The sequence below is a fragment of the Canis lupus genome, chromosome 22 (assembly GCF_003254725.2).
Source record: "Canis lupus dingo isolate Sandy chromosome 22, ASM325472v2, whole genome shotgun sequence".
In the NCBI taxonomy this organism is placed as follows: Eukaryota; Metazoa; Chordata; class Mammalia; order Carnivora; family Canidae; genus Canis; species Canis lupus.
Window position 1 is genome coordinate 3,041,636 of NC_064264.1, and position 19,701 is coordinate 3,061,336.

Below are 19,701 nucleotides of genomic sequence, written 5' to 3' on the forward strand. Positions count from 1 at the left end.
TTTTTGACTCATCTCTTTTTTTTAAGTATGGCAAGGGAGGTAGCACATGCAAAGACCCTTGAACGTGGAATGAGAATGTCGTACACTGAAAGAACTAAAAGCCAAAGTGGCTGGAGACATAGGGCTGAGACGTTACATGTACTCATAGGCCATAATAAGACCATGTTAAGATCCGAAGAGATGTGGAAAACACTGAAGGATTTCCAGTTAAGAGAGACAAGATCAGATTTGCATTTCAAAAAGATTCCTCTGATTACAGGGTAGAGATGCATTTGTCTTCATCAAAAGAAAACAATCATAATAAGAAATATATTTATTCAATTTAAACTTAAAGAGCTGTTCTGATCCTTTATGTTCTCTCTCATTCAAATGGCCTTTCTTTTTTGAAATGATGCTGATGAAAGATGAAAGATATATTTTAATGTCATCACTTTGTAAAATTAAACCACTTCTCCCTTGTGGAGAAATTGGTACATTCATACACTGCTGATGGGAGCAGAAAATGGTATGATCCTCAAGGACAGGAATCTGGCAATCCCTCTCTCTCTCTCTCTCTCTCTCTCTCTCTCTCTCTCTCTCACACACACACACACACACACACACGGACGCACACACATTCACTCTTTGAGCCAGGATTCTCATTTCTAGTTGTTTGCTTGGAAAACATAATTTTACTAATGTAAAAACATACATACAAGGTACAGCACTATTTGAAACTATAACTATTGGAAACTAGAAGTCCATGCAGAGGAGACTGGTTGAATACACTGCGGCACATATACAATGTAGTGGCATGAAGCCGTGATAAAGAATGAGAAAGAGAAAGAGCTCTATGAACTGATATGGAGAGATTTCCATAAGTGAAAAAAGTAGTGTAAGAGAATACGTTTGGTATGCTGTCTCTGGTATAACAAAAAGCAAAATAAAAAGGCAAATGTATATTTGCTTATTTTTACCAAAAGAAACATAAGATAAACCAAATAGCAAGGAATAGGAGTGAGGAACAACACAGAGAGGATACTGAAGGTTATGACACTTATCTGAGCGTGAGGCTTTGGGGAGCACGTTAATGTTGTACACCAGAAATCAGAAACCCTTTTCTTTAAGGGTCAGAGAGTGAGTATGTTAGGCCTGTTGCAACTTCTCAACTCTGCCTTACAGTACAAGAGCAACCACAGACAATACATAAGTGAGTGGGTGTGGCTGTGTTCCAATAAAACTTTACATAATCAGGTGGGTGGTCTGTGGCTGCATGTGCCACTTCTTGCTCCACATAGTCAACAAACTAAATCCAACAAAAATGAGAAAGAAAAAAAAAAAACAAAAAAACCAACCTAGAACTACATCCACATTAGTACATAACACATAAGAGCTCTCGATCATCTGTTGAATGAATGACCCTTGGAGTTCTATTAAAAGATGGACATGAGTCTAGTGGGAGGGGGGGCTTTATCTCACGACCCAGTCAATAAAACTCACTCTGCCCCTCTTCTCTGATAAAAATCCTTTTCATCCTCCAAGGGCCAGTTCAACTTGTAAACAAAATCTTTGATGATGCTACTATCTGTACCCTTTTTTTTTTTTTTTACTGTTTTTTATTTTAAAGATTTTATGTATTCTTGAGAAACACACACACACAGAGAAAGCAGAGACTTAGGCAGAGGGAGAAGCAGGCTCAGTGAGGGGAGCCTGAGGCAGGACTCAATTCCTGAATTCCAGGATCACACCCTAAGCCGAAGACAGATGCTCAACCGCTGAGCCACCCAGGCGTCCGTCCCATTTTAGTTATCTTTTTTATCTTCCTGACACATCAAGATCCTTGAGGAAAGGGATTATGTTCTGTACCTCTTTGTATTTTTTATAGTATCTAACATAGGTTGAACTAGAGGGGGTAGGGATTGGAAGGAAAGGGCTTAGAGTTAAGAACAAGTTAAATATGATTCGCCCACCAGACCAAATATTAATTTTTTTCCTTTTGACTATTTTTATTTTAATTCCAGTATCATTAACATACAGTGTTCTAACAGTTTCAGGTATACAATGCAGTGATTTGAAGCTTTTTAAAAAAGATTTATCAGAGAGAGACAGTGAGAGTGAACAGGGAGAGAGAGAGAATGTTCAAGTGACTCCCTCCTGAGTGTTGAGCCCCACGCAACACTTGATCCCAAAACCATGAGATTATGACCTGAGCCAAAATCAAGAGCTGGCCACTTAACTGACTGAGCCACCAGGTGTCCCTGAAGATTAATTTTTAATAACCAATACATATTTGCTTATACACTACTCACTCTGGGTATTTATCAATGTAGTTGCAATAAATGTCCTATTTTTACACGCAAAAATGTAAAGAAAATAAAGACTGCCTCTTTTATCATCAAACCTATGTATGGTTCTCCTCATTCTTCAAAAGCCCAAGGAAAGGAAGCAAATTTTCCTTTGTCAATACTACTCTGACACAAGAATTCAACTCCTGCAGTTATTACCTAAACTTGCTTTACTGAACCCCCACCTTTAGATGAGGTTATAGAGTTGTTAAAGGAAACCACCGCATTCAAGACATTCTTTACGCAACTATGGATTTCTCTTTTGGAGCAACTATTTTCTAGGCCTGTTGTATCCTAGAATTTTTCCCACTTTTTTCTCTCTGCAATCCTGTTTCACTCTTTCTTAGATACCATAATTTCTCCTTTCTTGGATTTCTTTTTTACTTTGCTAAATCAAATTCTCTAATAATTTTATTTCAAAAAGAATAGTTAAGAGATAAACCTTCTGAGCCCTTATATGTCTGAGAATTGTTTCATTTTACCCTCCTGTTTGACATGTAAGCTAGATTGAGAATTCTAAGTTATCAGACATCCACTACTCCTGCTAAGAACTTTGATGTTGATCTGGATCTTATTCCACTGTAAATAACTTCCTTTTTTCTTGCTGGAAATTTTATAATTTTCTCATTACCTTTTGAATTCTGAATTTTTCATCAATATGTATCCACATTCATTTATCCTGCTTGGACCTATGAACCCTTTCCAATGGAAGTCTCTGAAAAAAAGGTTCTGAAAAAAAATTTTTTTTTAAATCTTGTATTTCTTTGGGGGATGGATATTAAACTGAGGTTATCCAAAAAATGCCAAAATTAGGGCAATATAAGCTTGCAACAAAGTGGTTTGATGCATTTTCTTCTTAAGCAGAAGTACTTTTCCTGTCCCATTTTTTTATTCAAATGTTATAGAAGTCTATAGATTTACCTTATTTATAGATTTACCTCATTTTCTGTCTGCTTTTCTTACAGACCAAGCAGGAAGCTATAGGTACTGTGTGTGTGTGTGTGTGTGTGTGTGTGTGTGTACAACAGTTGGGGTGGGGCCAGGCATGTACCTTATAGTTTGTGCACTGCATAAAAGCACAGGGCTTCAGCATAAATTCTGCATATAAATTCTGCTTCCAAGGGAAGCTGTATCCGGAGGGGCATCTTTTTCTAATTCATTAGTACAGAGGAATGCGCATTTTCCTGATTCCTATAGGACTGAGGTGGGGGACTGGCTGAAATACTTCACGGACCCGTGTTCTCAAAATGTAGCATCAGCATTGCATGGAAACCTGTTAGAAATATAAATTCTTGGACCCTACCCTAGAAACTTTGGGGTTGCACCCAGCAATCTGTAACCTGTGTTTTAACAAGCCCTCCAGGTGATATTTTGATGCATGCTCAAGTTCAAGAGCTACTGGCAGACAGCACTTTAAAAATCTCTCCTGATTACTGCCTTACTCTCTATATCTGCTACTTTGAGCTTAGAGACTGACTCCCACTTTCACCAGAGCCCTTCCCTGTCTGTGTGTATGGAGAGCTGTGGTTTTCTCTACTTTGTTGTATCTTTCAATACAGTCCTCATTTACTTTTTATCCTCAGAGCTGAATCAACCCCTCAACTTCCCTCCATAATTTTTCTCCTTTATTGTCTCAGTATTGCAGGATTTCACTCCCTCGTGTGTTTTTTATTTTTCTTTTCTGTACCTTCTAGAGAGGTTTTGAGGAAGGAAAGGAAGTAAAGGTGTGTGGTTAGCTTGCTAGTTTGAACCAGAAATATTCCCATTTTTCAAAAGCAATTGTACAATGTAAATTACACAAGAAAATGTTATACTACTTAAACTCTTTTACTGCTGCTGAAAAATAATATGCAAAGGGCTTTTTCATCAAAACAAAGCAAATCTTTCATTATGAATAACATAACTTTTCTTTAAACAATGATAATCTCTTAAACTATTTAATCATTGTTAGCTCATATTTTAACAGGTCATAAAAACCTATGAATCAATTTATTACAGTTCTTTATTTTAAAATAATTTTTATTTAATTACATGAATGTAAAATATTCACACTAGACTAAATTTAGGCTTTCTAGGGGAAAGGATTTTATGAATAGTACTCGATAAAAAAGAAATAGTTTATTTAAATAAAAATGAGTATTAAAACAGCACTAAAAATTATACCTTTTGGGTCATATATCACATTTGTGATTTTTGCTGATGGCCAAAATAACTGGATTCAAAACTGTTGGGTAAAAATTGCTGTATTTTGTGTTGTGGTCTTACAAGACTTATTTAGATTGAAACACAAATAATTTTGATATAAAAAGAAGGGAAAATAGGGACATGTATAAAAAATAGGAAGGGACAATTACAAATAGTTTGTCTGTAAAAGATCATAGAAAAAGTGGTTGTTGTTCCCACAGAAATAATTAAAAAGGTCAGGTATATCATTTTTGAATTATCATGGCAATCTCTATCCACCCAAGCCATTTATTCTTCCCTTGAAACTGGACTGTGGAAAGTTCATTTTCAGAAAACCTTGTTTCAATATGTGAGTTAGATCCTGGTTTAAGAGTACATACTACTGAAAGTGTCCAGTATGCCTAATTACAAAGATAATGCAAATGTTTGTATTTTTAAGAACAAGTTTATATTTCTAAGAGTTCAGTACTGGATTAGGGAATCCTATGTTCATTTTTGTTTAGGATTCATGTATTGGTAAAACAGGAATCATTTTACTTTTCCATCTTTCTCATTTTTACTGCTTAAAATAAAAAACCAAAATGACAAGACTTTAGTTATAATAGTGTTACTTAATATGCAAATTTAAAAATTTAATTATCTTAAAACATAGAAAGAATAAATATAATAATCAGATATTAATAAAAACAAACAAATTTTTATTAATTTATTAAAGATAAAAATGACCAAATATTAAACTCCAAAAATGAACTTAAATAAAAGATAGCAAGACAGATTTCTGTTAGTCTTTAAGGAATTTTTTAAGAGCATAATCAAATCTTAAGGAAAAATTATGTTATATTTTAACAGAGGCAAGAAACACTGAAACTTAAGCAAGAAGAACAAAAGGTTTTTTTGAAAGAGAAATAAATCCAGCTGTTTCCTATTCTACATTTTCTTATCAGCTCTAAATCCACACTTACAGGAAGACATCTTAGATACTTTAGATATTTGGCTATTTCTGCCAATAGTAGAAAATATGAAGAACCAATCAGTAAAATAATAAAATCACATACCCAAGGGCCTCTGACATGCATTTTGAAACAGACTAGGTTGGGACAGTTCAGAGTTTTAAGAACATGACATAAATATTTGGGAAAGATAAATATCAAAAAGTTGGTTTTATTTTATTATGAAAAGAATTTGAACTTATTAAATGACTTAGGAACAACTGCTCTAGTGTTTCTAAAATTTTACTAAACTCATTAGTAATAGCCTTATTTTGTTAGAGGAATTTAGAAATTATATTGATTAAAATAAGTATCTCGAGGCACCCGTCAGTTAAGTATCATCTGCCTTCAGTTCAGGTCATGATCCTGGGGTCCTGGGATTGAGCCCTGCATGGGGCTCCCTGCTCGGTGGGGAGCATGCCTCTCCCTCTCCTTCTGCTACTCCCCTCACTTGTGCTTCAATTAATAAATGAAATCTTTAAACATTTTTTTCTTAAAATAGATATTTCATAAAATACCTCTACTTTTTGTTTCTTTCACATCTAGATTCCTGAACTGTTCCTCACTATTACAGTCAGGCCATAACTACAAACAAGTTCAGAGACTGAAATTCTAAGATTATGTTCAAGCAATTTCCTAACATCATGACCTTGCAGAAGACCCTCTGAACAGGAGTACAAATGCTTCCATTTCCACAAGTTAATAAGCAAAGAGGATCAAAAAAAATAAAAAAATAAAAAAATAAAAAAAAAATAACAAAGCAAAGAGGATCTTTCTGAGTTATTCTTCTACAATTGCTATCTCCCTTCTTGTTTGCACTTGAATAATGAACTAACACTGCCCTCAGGTAATTACTGACATGATTCATACCTAAAGCAATATAACAAATTCCAACTGCGATATTACAGTGAACACTGCCCACATTTAACAATGCTGGAGTTCAGTTACACCTTTTTCCCCCTGAATTTTTCCATTTTGAAAAGGCAATGGGGGAGGGGAGCGCCTCAGGAGAAAAGTTCTACATGCTTCTAGAAAGTGAGGATAAACAGATCCAATACTGTTTAACTGTATTCTCAGTTCTCTGTTCTTAAGAAATCATGCATAGTAGAAGAAAGGGAATGAAGGGAACTAACAATTGTTCTATTTTTAAAATGTACCATTCTCAGGGCGCCTGGGTGGCTCAGTTGGTTAAGAGTCTGCCTTTGGCTCAGGTCATGATCCCTGGGTTCTGAGCCCTGCGTGGACTCCCTGCTCAGCAGGGAGCCTGCTTCTCCTTCTCCCTCTGCCCCTCCCTCCAATCACCCTGCTTGTGGGTTGTGTGCTCTCTCTTAAGTAAATAAATCTTTAAAAATAAAATGCACCATTTTCATAAGTGTTCATTTATTCCTCACAGTGACTCTGAAGGTAAATACTATTAGCCTCATTTTACAGACAAGGAAACCTGATGCAGAGACATGACGGGTTCATAATCACACCAAAGCAAGTTACATAGTAAGTTACATAAGCTTTTCTTATCTGTAAAATAGGGATAGCATTATTTACCTTCTGTGAAAATTATTGAGATCTGGTCGTTCCAAAGCCCAGATTCCTCTTGTTGCAGCATAGTGACACAGACACACACACACACAAACACAGATAAAGCAAGAATAAAGAAACGAATCACAACACTGCATATATCCAACAGTAAACTATACCATGAGGCAGCACAGAGGTTAAGAACACTGTCTCTAGAACCACAGACAGCCCGAGTTAAAATTCTGGCTCTGCCATCAACTTAGTTTTGTGGATCTGCAGCATAACAAATTCTACCTGCAGTATAACAACAAACACGGTGCACATTTAATAATGCTGGAGTTCAGTTATACCTTATAAGGAAAAGGTTCTCAATTGCTCTGTGCCTGGGTTTCTTCACCTGTGAATTGGTGAAAATGACAGCATCTATTTCAGAGTTTGCAAAGTAAAGGAACTAACACCTTTCAGTACTTTTAACAGTGCCTGTAACAGCACACATATAAAAGTATTAACTATTATGATTTCTACACTGAAATGTTATCTGTGTAAGTGAGGATCATTTTGATGGAGGTCTGTATGATGATCAGGAAAGATTCCAAAGAATTAAGCCAGTGATGAGCTTTTTAAAAGCACTGCCTAAAGCTAGTTTCTTTGAGCTGCACCTGGGGACATTTCTGAGTTGCTGATTTTTTTTTTTTTTTAATGTCCCTAGATTTCTTTAGTCCCTTGTGCCAATTCATGAGCGAGGAAAATGTATATAATATGGATGTTAAGAGAGTTGAGAAAGGAAGACATGAATGGGCAAGTCTCCTCCACAGTAATGCTACCATTACTCATGTATGTCAGAGTGTTCTAAAGATTAAAGAAGGAGGCAAATGCATAGAGAAAAGAATAGACCAAATAGTCAAACATGGGATACAAGACTAGAAGGCACTTGAGTGAAGGTTTAGATAAGGAAAAGGTTTTATGTTTAAAACCATAAATAGATCTGGATCAAGAACTCAAGGCTCACACCAGCATTTAGTACAGGAGAAGACTTGTATTAATTTATAATAGTCACACCTCAGTTACTTAGGGTTTTCCATTTATTGTTTTTTAACATATGAGAAGCCATATAAAAAAACATTTTAATGTCTCATTGATTCTCAACAATTATGAAGAAATGGAATTAATTTACTAAATTGAGCTTATATTCTTAGATCTTTTTTAAATAATCATCTATTCATATTTCAGTGGATATTCATATAAACTAATTTACTAACCTTATTTTTGTTTGTGCTTTTTCTGAATATCTGTATTTTTAAATTTTTCTCTAAAATAGTCCACTAGCAGGAAACAAAGATACTATCAAAAATTTTATTCTACAATATTGCCTTTCTTTACTTTCCCTTTTCAGGCTCTACCTTTTTTCATTCTTATAGAAGACTTTAGGCATACTGGGATCGCTTATTAACTCCTGAGAGAAAACTCAGTTCTAACATTTCAGTCTATGAAAACAGACCTAGTGTTACAATTCATTTTTATCTCCAATCTCCTTGAGTTGTTGCTCCAAATACCTAATTTCATCAACCATACATTAATATGAATTCTAAAAATATATTATATTAAAATCTCATTTCTAAAAAATAAATAAATAAATAAATAAATAAAAAATAAAATCTCATTTCTGAGAGTTGTGTGAAACAAACACATATGCACACTAGTACTTTCTTTTAAAGTAAAACTTGGTCTTTTTTTTTTTAATTTTTATTTATTTATGATAGTCACAGAGAGAGAGAGAGAGAGAGAGAGAGAGAGGCAGAGACACAGGCAGAGGGAGAAGCAGGCTCCATGCACTGGGAGCCCGATGTGGGATTCGATCCCGGGACTCCAGGATCGTGCCCTGGGCCAAAGGCAGGCGCCAAACCGCTGCGCCACCCAGGGATCCCGGTCTTTTTTTATAAAGTCTTTTTTAAATCTTTTCTTCCTAAAGGATTCAGTAGACCAATAAGGACAGTGCACTGAACAAAGGAACTGGTCCACAAATCCTACCTCCTCCCCTTCCTATAACGAACTAGCTTCTGGGCAAAACACTTAACCTTGTTACTCAAGGTAAAAAAAATATATATAATTTTCTCACTTAAACTATTTATACTGTTGCCTTTTATAATGTCCCATATCCCTGACTACATGTTATAGTGGTAATAAAAACAGTGTGAATCAACAGAAATAATGCAGCACAATGAGAGGAGCACTTTACTAGATGAACATGGAATTTGGAATCAAACCAATCTGGAGGTTCAAATGCCAAGTGGGTGATCTTAGACAAATTACTTAACTTTCCTAAGCCTGTTTCCACTTTTATAAAATGAAAATACTTTTAACAACTTCAAAGAATTTGTGAGAATTAAATTAGACAAATATTTTTGGTATACACACACCATTTTTAATTAGTGCATAAAATTAAATGGTACATTTACTTTCGTAGAGTATTTCATTTACTAATAGAACTAGCTTTCCATTTTTAACAAGATTAAAAACTCTTACTTAAAAAAAAAATCTCTAACTTTAAGACTAAATTAGTCTACAACTGCTCATCTACAATTGCTGAAGCTGGGCCATAATTTCCCCCACTGTGTCTAATTTCAAGTTTTCCTACTTCTGTGTCTTTCCACATTTCTACATTTGTTGCAAGTCTTTTCCCACCTACATATAATTACTCCCTCGTCTGATCCTCGTGGCCTATCTTATTTCATAATATATTACAGTAATTTACTTTTCCACTAGGTGCCAATCTCCTTTAAGGTGACTATTTTCCATGTCATGATATATCTCACAAAGACAAGTACAAGTCCTTTAAAATATCTGATGTACAGAATACCAGGTGTAGCCCAAAAAGAACTGGGGAAAACTGAGCTAAAGGAGAACAGGGAAATGAGACCTCTATGTAACCTTTTTATAAAGAATCTTTCTTCAATATTTTATAAATTGTGAAGCAATCTAAAGGAATATGGATCTACATTCAGTACTGGCGAATAATTCTTAACATTTAAATCATTTTGTAGAAACATAAAATATTTGAACTAGGAGAACCCAAATCTTTTGGTCTATCTCAGTTTACAAAGCAAGAAACTAAGACAAAAATACTAACTAGCACATGAAAGAGTCATGACCTAAAACCAGGTCTTCTGATTCCATATCCCACTTTAGGCAGCTGTATCTGTCACTGGATAAATGCGGTTTGCTCCACAGATGAAAGAACTCTCTAGCTATAGTGAGTGAGTGAGGAATAGTGAAGGGAGGTGGGGAAGGGCCAGATTCCACAACCAGAGAAAAGAGGTTAAACTTTTCTGAATGGCAACAGGGAGCTACTGGAGGTTTTTAAACAACAGCATGGCATGAATAAGCATTTAGAAATATTAACTGGGCACCAAAGCTTAAATGGAGAATAGTAGCAAAGCTGGGAGATCAAACAGGAGCCTAAATGTAAATGAAAATAAAATTTTTAAAACAATATAATAAAATAAATCTAAGAGACATGTATATATATATATATATTTTTTTTTTTAATTATAAGACTCTGTATCTAACCATAGAGAAAAAGAAGGAAAGAATACTCAGTATTTAAGCCTGGATCACTTGAAAAGTAATGTAAAAATATAGATATTGGTAAGCAAAGCTGTATTTAGAACAAAAATAATAATTTCAGTTTTGATTAATAAAACCAATTCTCCTTAATCTTAAGAAGCTACTAGTCATTTATGGGAATTAAGGGCAAGAAATTAGGAACACATTGGGTCAGAGTGAGAAAGGTTAAAGCCTTAGTTATACTTTCAGAAAGAATCAGACTTTTAAAATTCTAAAAAAAAAAAAAAAAGATTTTCTCTTGCTGGCAAAAAAAATAAATAAATATAAAATAAATATATGGTTATTTTAAATAACTCATGAGGAGCTTTTAAAATTACCCAACATAGGAGATCCCTGGGTGGCTCAGCAGTTTAGTGTCTGCCTTTGGCCCAGGGTGACCCCAGGATTCTGGGATGGAGACCCACATTGGGCTCCCTTAGTGGAGCCTTCTCCCTCTGCCTATGTCTCTGCCTCTCTTTCTCTCTCTCTCTCTGTGTCTCTCATGAATAAATAAATAAAATCTTAGGAAAAATAAAATTACCCAACATAAAATATTTTCCATTATAAGAGCATGATTACTGTATAAATACAATATATGGCATTATATTATTTCATCATCCTTACCCATAGTCTCAGAAAAGTGTTTTACACGACTGACTTAATCGTTATCTTACAGTTCTCTCACCTTCCTGAGACAAAGCTCTCAGTAAAATGTAACTTAAAAAAAAAAACAATGTCTAATGTAGATACTAAAACCTTTGTGTAAAGTGCACCAGAGGTTAATGACCTACCATACAAATATAGAACAGATATCCTTTTTGGCTTTTTCAGAGCCACAGGCTTTTCTGCCTTTTGTGTTCACTTCCTGTCAAGTTTGGCATTTCAAAAGAACACTGAAGAAGCTTAAAAAGTTTGTCATCAAATTGAGACTCTAAAAAAATATAAGCTATTTGTTGTAACTGTGCTGCTATGTAAAACAGACCTTCATTTAAAATTCGGAAAACTAATAAAAGAGAAATTTTTACATCTTTTCTATGTAAAAGTGGTTTGGCCAAATACACATGTAACTGAAGGAAGAAATCTGCAAATGTTTGGGGACTACAGGAAGTATTAAGACAGAATCCATTTTAACGAGTCAACTTTATTCAGCAACAAATTAAAGGATATTCAATTTTCTTGTGACTTATTAAAATTAAAACAATAGTTAATAACTACTACTTCTATGATCTCCATATAGTAAGTACTCCTCTGAAACAGTATTATTCAGAAGATATGATGCATTTAATACAGGAAAATAGAAATAAAGTATTTAGGGTATCCTAAATTGTCCTTAAATATACATATTTATAAAAATTTTATGAGTAAATACTATGTATAACTCTTTCAGCTATGATGATGAAGGAACAAATAGGATTTGTCTTAACTAAAAAAATTGAACAACATAAATCAAACAATAGATTTCTGCATTGAACAACAAGTAGCAAAGGACAGTAATCCCCAAGAGAAAGAAAACAAATGGTAAAGCCCAACCACTGCCTCAGTTTACTGCATGGAGAGAGCTGCCAGGCTACAAGGCAAAGAGAATAAATTTAAATAAACCCAATGTCTGTCTCCCTGGCAGAAAAAACAGAGTTCAGAATTCAAGGAAGCCAAGGTAGCTAAAATTAGTTGGATAGGACATCAGAGAGGAAAGAGTTCCATGGAAAGGAAAGAGTTGCAAAGAGAGAGCTTCAGGGACCTGCAGATGGTTAAGCTCAAGTCTACCGGAGCATAGAAACTACCCAGAGTCAAGGAAAAAAAAACCACTGGAAAGGCAGAATCATTCCAGAAGCTGACACTGGGCCAAGAAAAGTTCTGATTTCCACCAGGCAGAGTGGAAAAAGCTTTTACTGCATGGGACATCAGGTAGCCTACTCAGAAGGGTGTTGTAGATTAGGCACAGATTAAAGATTGTTCTGGCTTTATCTAAAAACAACAACAAAAGCCTTGAAAAGGATCAAATTATTTTCAAGAAACTAAACTGTGTACCAAAACACAATTGAAGCATACTGAAAAGAATATGAAAATATCTAGGACTCCAAAGGTAAAGCTCACAATGTCTGGCACCTGGTAAAAAAATTACAAAGCAAGAAGAGCAACATCCACAATAGCAAAACTATGGAAAGAACCCAGATATCCATCGACTAATGAATGAATAAAGGAGATGTGGTGTATATATATATATATACACACACAAAAGGATACTACTCAGCCATCAAAAAAAAATCAAAATCCTGCCATTTGCAACAACATGGATGGAACTAGAGGATATTATGCTAAGTGAAATAAGTAAATTAGAGAAAGACAATTATCATATGATCTCACATCATATGTGGAATTTAAGAAACAAAACTGGACCATAGGGGAAGAGAGGAAAAAATAAAACAAGACAAAATCAAAGAGGGAGACAAATCATAAGAGATTCTTAATCATAGGAAAAAACTGAGGATCACTGGAAGGGAGGGGAGTGAGGGGATGGGGCAACCGGATGATAGATGACATTAAGGAGGGCTCATGATGGAATGAGCACTGGGTATTATATAAGACTGATGAATCACCGAACTCTACTTTTAATAATACATTATATGTTAATGTATAGAATTTAAATTTAAAAATTATAAAGCAGATCAAAAAAGGCAGAAAAATATTAAAAAGGAGAAGTACCAGTCAATATAAACAGACCTAAAAAGACAGACATGTTAGAATTCATAGACAAGAACTTTAAAAGTTATTATAACTATATTCCATATGTTCAAGAAGGTAAAGTCTAAACATATCTTTTTACCCGCATATGTTAATGAGAGATATAGAAGACATAAAAAAGATCCAAATAAAACTTCAAGGTGATAAATATAGTATCTAAGATTAAAAATGCAGTAGGTGGAAACAAGAGCAGATTAGACATTTCAGAGGAAAAAAATTAATGAACTTGAAGATATAGCTATAGAAACTATCTAAAATGAAAAAAAGAAAAACACCTGGGGAAAAGAACAAAAACAGAGCATCAATGAGCTGTGGGACAACCAAGTCACCTAATACATTCATGATTAGAATCCCTGAAGGGAGGGGGTGGGAGGAGTCAACTAAACTATTTTAAGAAAATAATAGACAAAAGTTTCCAAATTTGATCAAACCTATGAAGTCCACAAATCCAGAACTTTAGGAAAGTGAAACATGAAGAAAACTAAACCGAAGCACATATGGCTTACTTTAAGAAACAAGAAAAAGCTCATACAATCTAACCTTACACACCCAAAGGAACTAGAAAAGAACAAAGTCCCAGACAAATCAGAGCAGAAATAAATGACATAGAGACAAAGAAAGAAAAGAAAGAAAGAAAAGAAAAGAAAAGAAAAGATCAGCGAAACCAAAAACTGGTTCTTTTAAAAGATAAAAAAATTGATAAACCTTTAGCCAGACCCATCAAGAAAAACAGAAAAGACCCAAATAAAATCAGAAATGTAAGAGAAGTATCAACCAATGCCATATAAATACAAAGGCTTGTAAAAGACTACTACAAAAACTTAGAAGCCAACAAATTAGGCAACTTAGAAGAAATGGTTAAATTCCTAGAAGAAATAAGAAATCTGAGATCAATTACTAGTAATGAAACAGAACCAATAATCAAAAAACTACCAAAAAATAAAAGTCCAAGACAAGAGACATTCACAGATGAATTCCACCAAACATTTAAAGAAGAGTTAATGCCTATTCTTCTCAAACTATTCCAAAAAACAGAAGAGGAAGGAAAGCTTCCAAACACATTCTACTAGACTGGCATTTTCCTGATACCAAAACCAGACAAAGACACTACAAAAAAAGAAAACTATAGGCCAATATCCGTGATGAACACAGTTGAAAATCCTAAACAAAATATTAGCAAACCATATTCAACAATACATCAAAAGGATTATGCACCACAAATCAAGTGAGATTTATTCCACGGACGGAAAAGCAGTTCAACATTGATACAATCAACATGATATAACATATTAACACAAAAAAGGATAAAAAATCTTATGATCATCTAGATATATGCAGAAAAAGCATTTGACAAAATTCAACATTCATTCATGGATAAAAACTCTCAACAAAGTGGGATGAGAGTAACAGATCTCAATAAAAGATAAAAATGAAAAACTCGGAGATAACAGCATAACCCAATTGTGAAAAGCAGAGCTTTTCCTCTACTATCAGGAACAAGACAGGAATATACACTCTCACCAGTTCTATGCAACGTAGTACTGGAAGTCCTATCTGTAACAATCAGATAAGAAAAAGAAATGAGATATCCATATTGGTAAAGAAGAAGTTAAACTGTCACTACGTGCAATGACATGATCCTATATATACAAAATCCTAAAGACTCTACTAAAAGACTAGCAGAATAAATGAATTCAGTAAAGTGCAGGATACAAAATTAATACCAAGAAATTGAATGCATTTCCATACACTGATTAAAAAGCTGCAGAGAGGGCAGCCCCGGTGGCACAGCGGTTTAGCACCGCCTGCAGCCTGGGGTGTGATCCTGGAGACCCGGGATCGAGTCCCATGTCGGGCTCTCTGTATGGAGCCTGCTTCTCTCTCTGCCTGTGTCTCTGCCTCTCTTTCGCTCTCTCTGAATAAATAAATAAATAAATCTTAAAAAAAAAAAAAAAGCTGCAGAGAGAGAAATTAAGAAAACAAGTCCATTTACAATCGGAACAAAAAGAATAAAATAGCTTGGTATAAAATTAGCCAAGGAGATGAAAGATCTGTACCTGAAAACTATAAAACATTCATGCTGCCTATAAGAAACCTACTTTAAGTATAAAGACACAAATAGGTTAAAAATAAAAGAAAGGAAAAATATATGCCAAAGTATTAGTAATGAAAAGAAAGCTGGAGTGGTTTTACTAATATCAGACCAAGCAGTTGTCTGCTTCAGAGGTCCAGAACCTCTTCAAGCATCGAAGCCTTTGGTCGGTCCCTCGTCCACATTCCTCCTCTCTCTCTACCTCCTGTCCTGAGGGACTTCCTCTCTCACTCAGCCTCTTGGTCCCTTGACCTCCTCATTTCCAATGGTCTTCATTTCCATTCCCAATCACTCACGTGCTCCCAAGCTTATTTCTCAGAATACAGTAAACTATCCAAAATGCTCTAGCTCTGGAATATAAAATTGAGTTCTCTTATTCTCTATTAAATTTCATTAAAAGCTGCTTTTTTTTTAAACCTCTACTTTGTCCTCCTATGCCCGCTATGCAACTGAAACTACAAACCTTATCACTTTAATCACTCTGACCAACTTCCTCACCTTATTTGCCAGATTATCACTACTGCATCTGTGTAGGCAAAGCCCAAGATCCTGAGTCAATCTAGCTGTTCATTTTTTTCTAATCTTCCATCTAGCTGTTAGATGATGCTGGAAAGAATAATGCCACCACAAAGAGTGGGTAGCACTACAAATTTAAAACTTCTACCTTCAAAATTTCTTCCAGTGCTGCTGGATAATCCTCTTGTCTTTCATCACTCAGTTCTATTATTCTCCTCAGCAACAATTCCAAATTGTGTCCACTATCCTCAAACTTCTGATTGTGCCACTTTGCACTCTCTACTCCACCCCATCAATCCATCCTCAGCAAATTAACTCAGCTCTATTTTATTAAAAATAAATAAAGGCCATTAGATGGAAAGCTCTTCATTTTCTGCCATGGCTCCCACATACAACCTTACTTGTAACTGCTTCCATTCTTTCCATTTTGCCACAAAATACTTCCCTTTCCACCTTGCCTCTCCTCAAACAAGAGATAAGATCTATTCAAGGGGGCTCCTTGAATCTGGACAGGCCCTGTGACTGCTCTCACCAACAGAATACAGCTTCCAGCTACAGTCCTTTCAGAAGCTTTCTGGGACCCAGCTGTTATGTAAGAAGCATGACTATCCTAAAACCAAACCCCTCTCTTTCTAAAAAGGACAAAAAAAAAAAAAAAAAAAGGAAGCACCATGGATACAGTAAATCTTATCCCTGACACCACACAGTCAAGAAGGAACTGCCCAGTCAAGCTCTTCCCAAATCTCTGACCCACAGAATGAGCAAAATAAAATGGTTGTTTTAAGCCACTAACGTGTCATCCTGCAACACAGAACACTCCTAATGGCTCTTTTCCATCCACATTTAATCCTACCTTTCCCATGTTACAAAATCATCTTCCCGCCACCTCACATCCTTGACAGCTGTATCTTTATTTCCCTTCACAGACAAGACTCTAGGAAAAGCTACCCATAATCACTGTCTCCACTTTATTCCTCATTCACATGTTGTCCAAATTCCATTGCAATCTACTCCTGCCTCCACCACTTCTATGAATAGTCCTTGCTACCATCAGCAGCGGCTTCCTTGTTGCTCAAATGAATACTTTTCAGTTCTTAGTGGCTGCTCCTACCGCATCTTAAACAGCAAGCATTCACTCAGACCTTATAATGCTTTCTCTTTATGACATCACTTCTGATTTTCCTATCTCTCTGGCAGTTCTATTTCAATCTCTTTTGTAGGTTTCTCATTTCTGTCTAGCTCTTAAATGTCAGAGCACCTCATGATTCTATCTTTAGGCACCTTCTCTTCTTATACAGGAGCCCCCCTTGATGGCAGTTTTGCTTTCTGTGGTTTCAGTTACCCATACTCAACTGCAGTATAGAAGCAGATGATACTTCTGCTGGATCATCGGAAGGTCAGTAGCAGCCTAACGCTGTGTCATTCACCTCATTGCATTTCATCATATAGGTATTTTGTCGTCTCACATCATTACAAGAAGGGTAACTATAGTACAATAAAATAATTTGCAAAGAGAGAGAGACCACATTCACATAACTTTCATTATAGGATATAGTTATAATTTTTCTATTTCATTAGTAGTTATTGTTATTAATCTCTTACAGTGCCTAATTTATAAATTAAACTTTATCACAGGTATGTATGTATAGGAAAAACAGTACATAAGGGGTTCAATACTATTCATGGTTTCAGGCATCCACTGGGGGTCTTGAAACACATCCGCCACAGAGAAAGATGGAACTACGGTATTACATTTTCCCCTTAGGTGATCTTATCCATTCCCCAAACTTTAGTTACTTGGTAAAAAACATAGAGATTAACCGTTTCAGAGCCAGATAGACCAGGATTCAAACCACAGCTCTGTCTTTTAGTTTCTGTGGTTTGGACAAGTTATTGAAGTTCTTTCTAAGCACTGATTTCCTCATCTAGAATACTACCTCAAAAATTATTATAAAAATTAAATGATATTAAAATAAGTACTCACCACAATGCATGCCATGAAATAAATTGTCAATAAGGGTGGTAACGTTTATTACTATATAGGTGCCAGCAGCTTCCAGGTTCATATTCCTACCCTATATTTCTTTCCTTAGCTCCAGACACACATATTCAACTGCCACTGGACATCTCTACTTGAATGACCTACAATCACCCCAAACTCAACATAATCAAATGAAATTCATCTTTCCAAGCAAATTTCATCTGATCCCATGTATTTTAATGAATGACACTACCTACATATCCTTCACTTCCACTTATTAACTACATTAGTAATTGCCAAATGCATAATATGCCAGATACTACTGAGTACTTTATTACATTAACTCAATTAACATGAGAGATGCACATGTAATAAAATATAAAGTTTATATTAAAGTTAGGTAGTATAAACAAACATTAAGGTTGTAAAGGAGGAAGAAAGACTATAGACTAGAATGGTCATGAAAAACAAAGTAGAAGTAGAACTGAAACTCTGGTAAATAAAAAAGGCAGGGGAAAGTATTTTAAGTGGGACCTATGAAGTGAACAAAGACTTAGGGACAAGCAAAAAACAAACATGGTTGTGTGAGTTATAGTGAAAGACAACTGAATGGAGAAGAGAATACAAGGCAGGCATTCTCAAACATTATGGACTCGTAACTTTTTCCACATTCTTTTTGTTGTTGTTGTTTTTTGTTTTTCCTTTTTACACATTCTTAAAATTATTTAGGGCCCAAAAGTTTTTGTTCATCTGAGTTATATCTAACAATATTTATTGTGTTAGTAATTTTTAAGTAAAATTAAGTTTAACTTAAATTAAAACAAAATTTCTAAGGGTGTAATAAGCAAAATAAACCAATTATATGTTAGCATAATCATATTTTTCAAAACAAAAAAAATTAGAACACTGGCACTGTTTTATAATCTCGTAAATCTAATAATATCTGGCTTAAAAGAAAGACCTGAATTCTCATATCTGTCTCTATGTTTACTCTGTTGCAATAACAACAAAATATTGGTAGCTTATATAAGAAAATCTAGCCTCACAATATGTAGTTGGAAAAAGGAATATTTCAATAGAGTTTTCAGGTAATAATGGATTTTTTTTTTTACACTACTCTAAAACTTGGCAAGTTATAGTTCCTTAAAGGTTAGGTGCAATGTGGAATTGGGAACAATATTAATGAAGAAAAAGAAACTTTTCATATTCTGAGACCTTAAAATCTGTTGGTCTTTCTTGAGCTTCATTTTTTATGGTATGAATATTTTTTTAAATTTTATTTGGGTCTACCTTAAATTTTGAATAAATTTCTTACATAACTTTATAACATGATGAATTGGTCTTTTGGAAATACTGATTCACTAAATTATGGAGATCTTACAAACATAGACAAATCTCTAGACTGTATCAAAAAGTCACATTTATTAATATACCACTGATCTCATCAGTAGTCTGAAGTACTGGGAAGCTGTCATGCTTACAGTGCATATAAGCTTAACCAAATTCTAATTTTCCCTGGTAAACTCAAAATTTGCTACTAATTTGCAAATTTGCAATAAACACTTGCAATGTTTATTGTCAGTTGTTTTCAATGACATGTGCTTGAGAATGGAGATTCAAGAAAATTAATACGTCTTACTGGTTCATCAATGGCATTCTTAAATGGAACTGATATGTTCTATATTTTATTTTAACGGGGAGTTTTTGGTGGTGAAGAATACAATGGCGACTAGCCAGCTTGATGCTACTGCTCTG

At 34.8% G+C, this 19,701-nt stretch overlaps 1 protein-coding gene and 1 long non-coding RNA gene across 5 annotated transcripts in view; one reads left to right on the top strand and one right to left on the bottom strand.

The window, feature by feature from the left end:
- RB1 (RB transcriptional corepressor 1) overlaps positions 1-19,701 on the bottom strand; it is a 145,340-nt gene that overhangs the window by 54,632 nt on the left and 71,007 nt on the right. The gene's annotated exons all lie outside the window — the stretch shown is intronic.
- LOC112678901 (uncharacterized) overlaps positions 17,189-19,701 on the top strand; it is a 72,579-nt gene continuing 70,066 nt past the window's right edge. The window contains exon 1 of the long non-coding RNA XR_003147968.3: positions 17,189-17,361. This is a non-coding gene — a long non-coding RNA (uncharacterized LOC112678901). The remainder of the gene's footprint in view (positions 17,362-19,701) is intronic.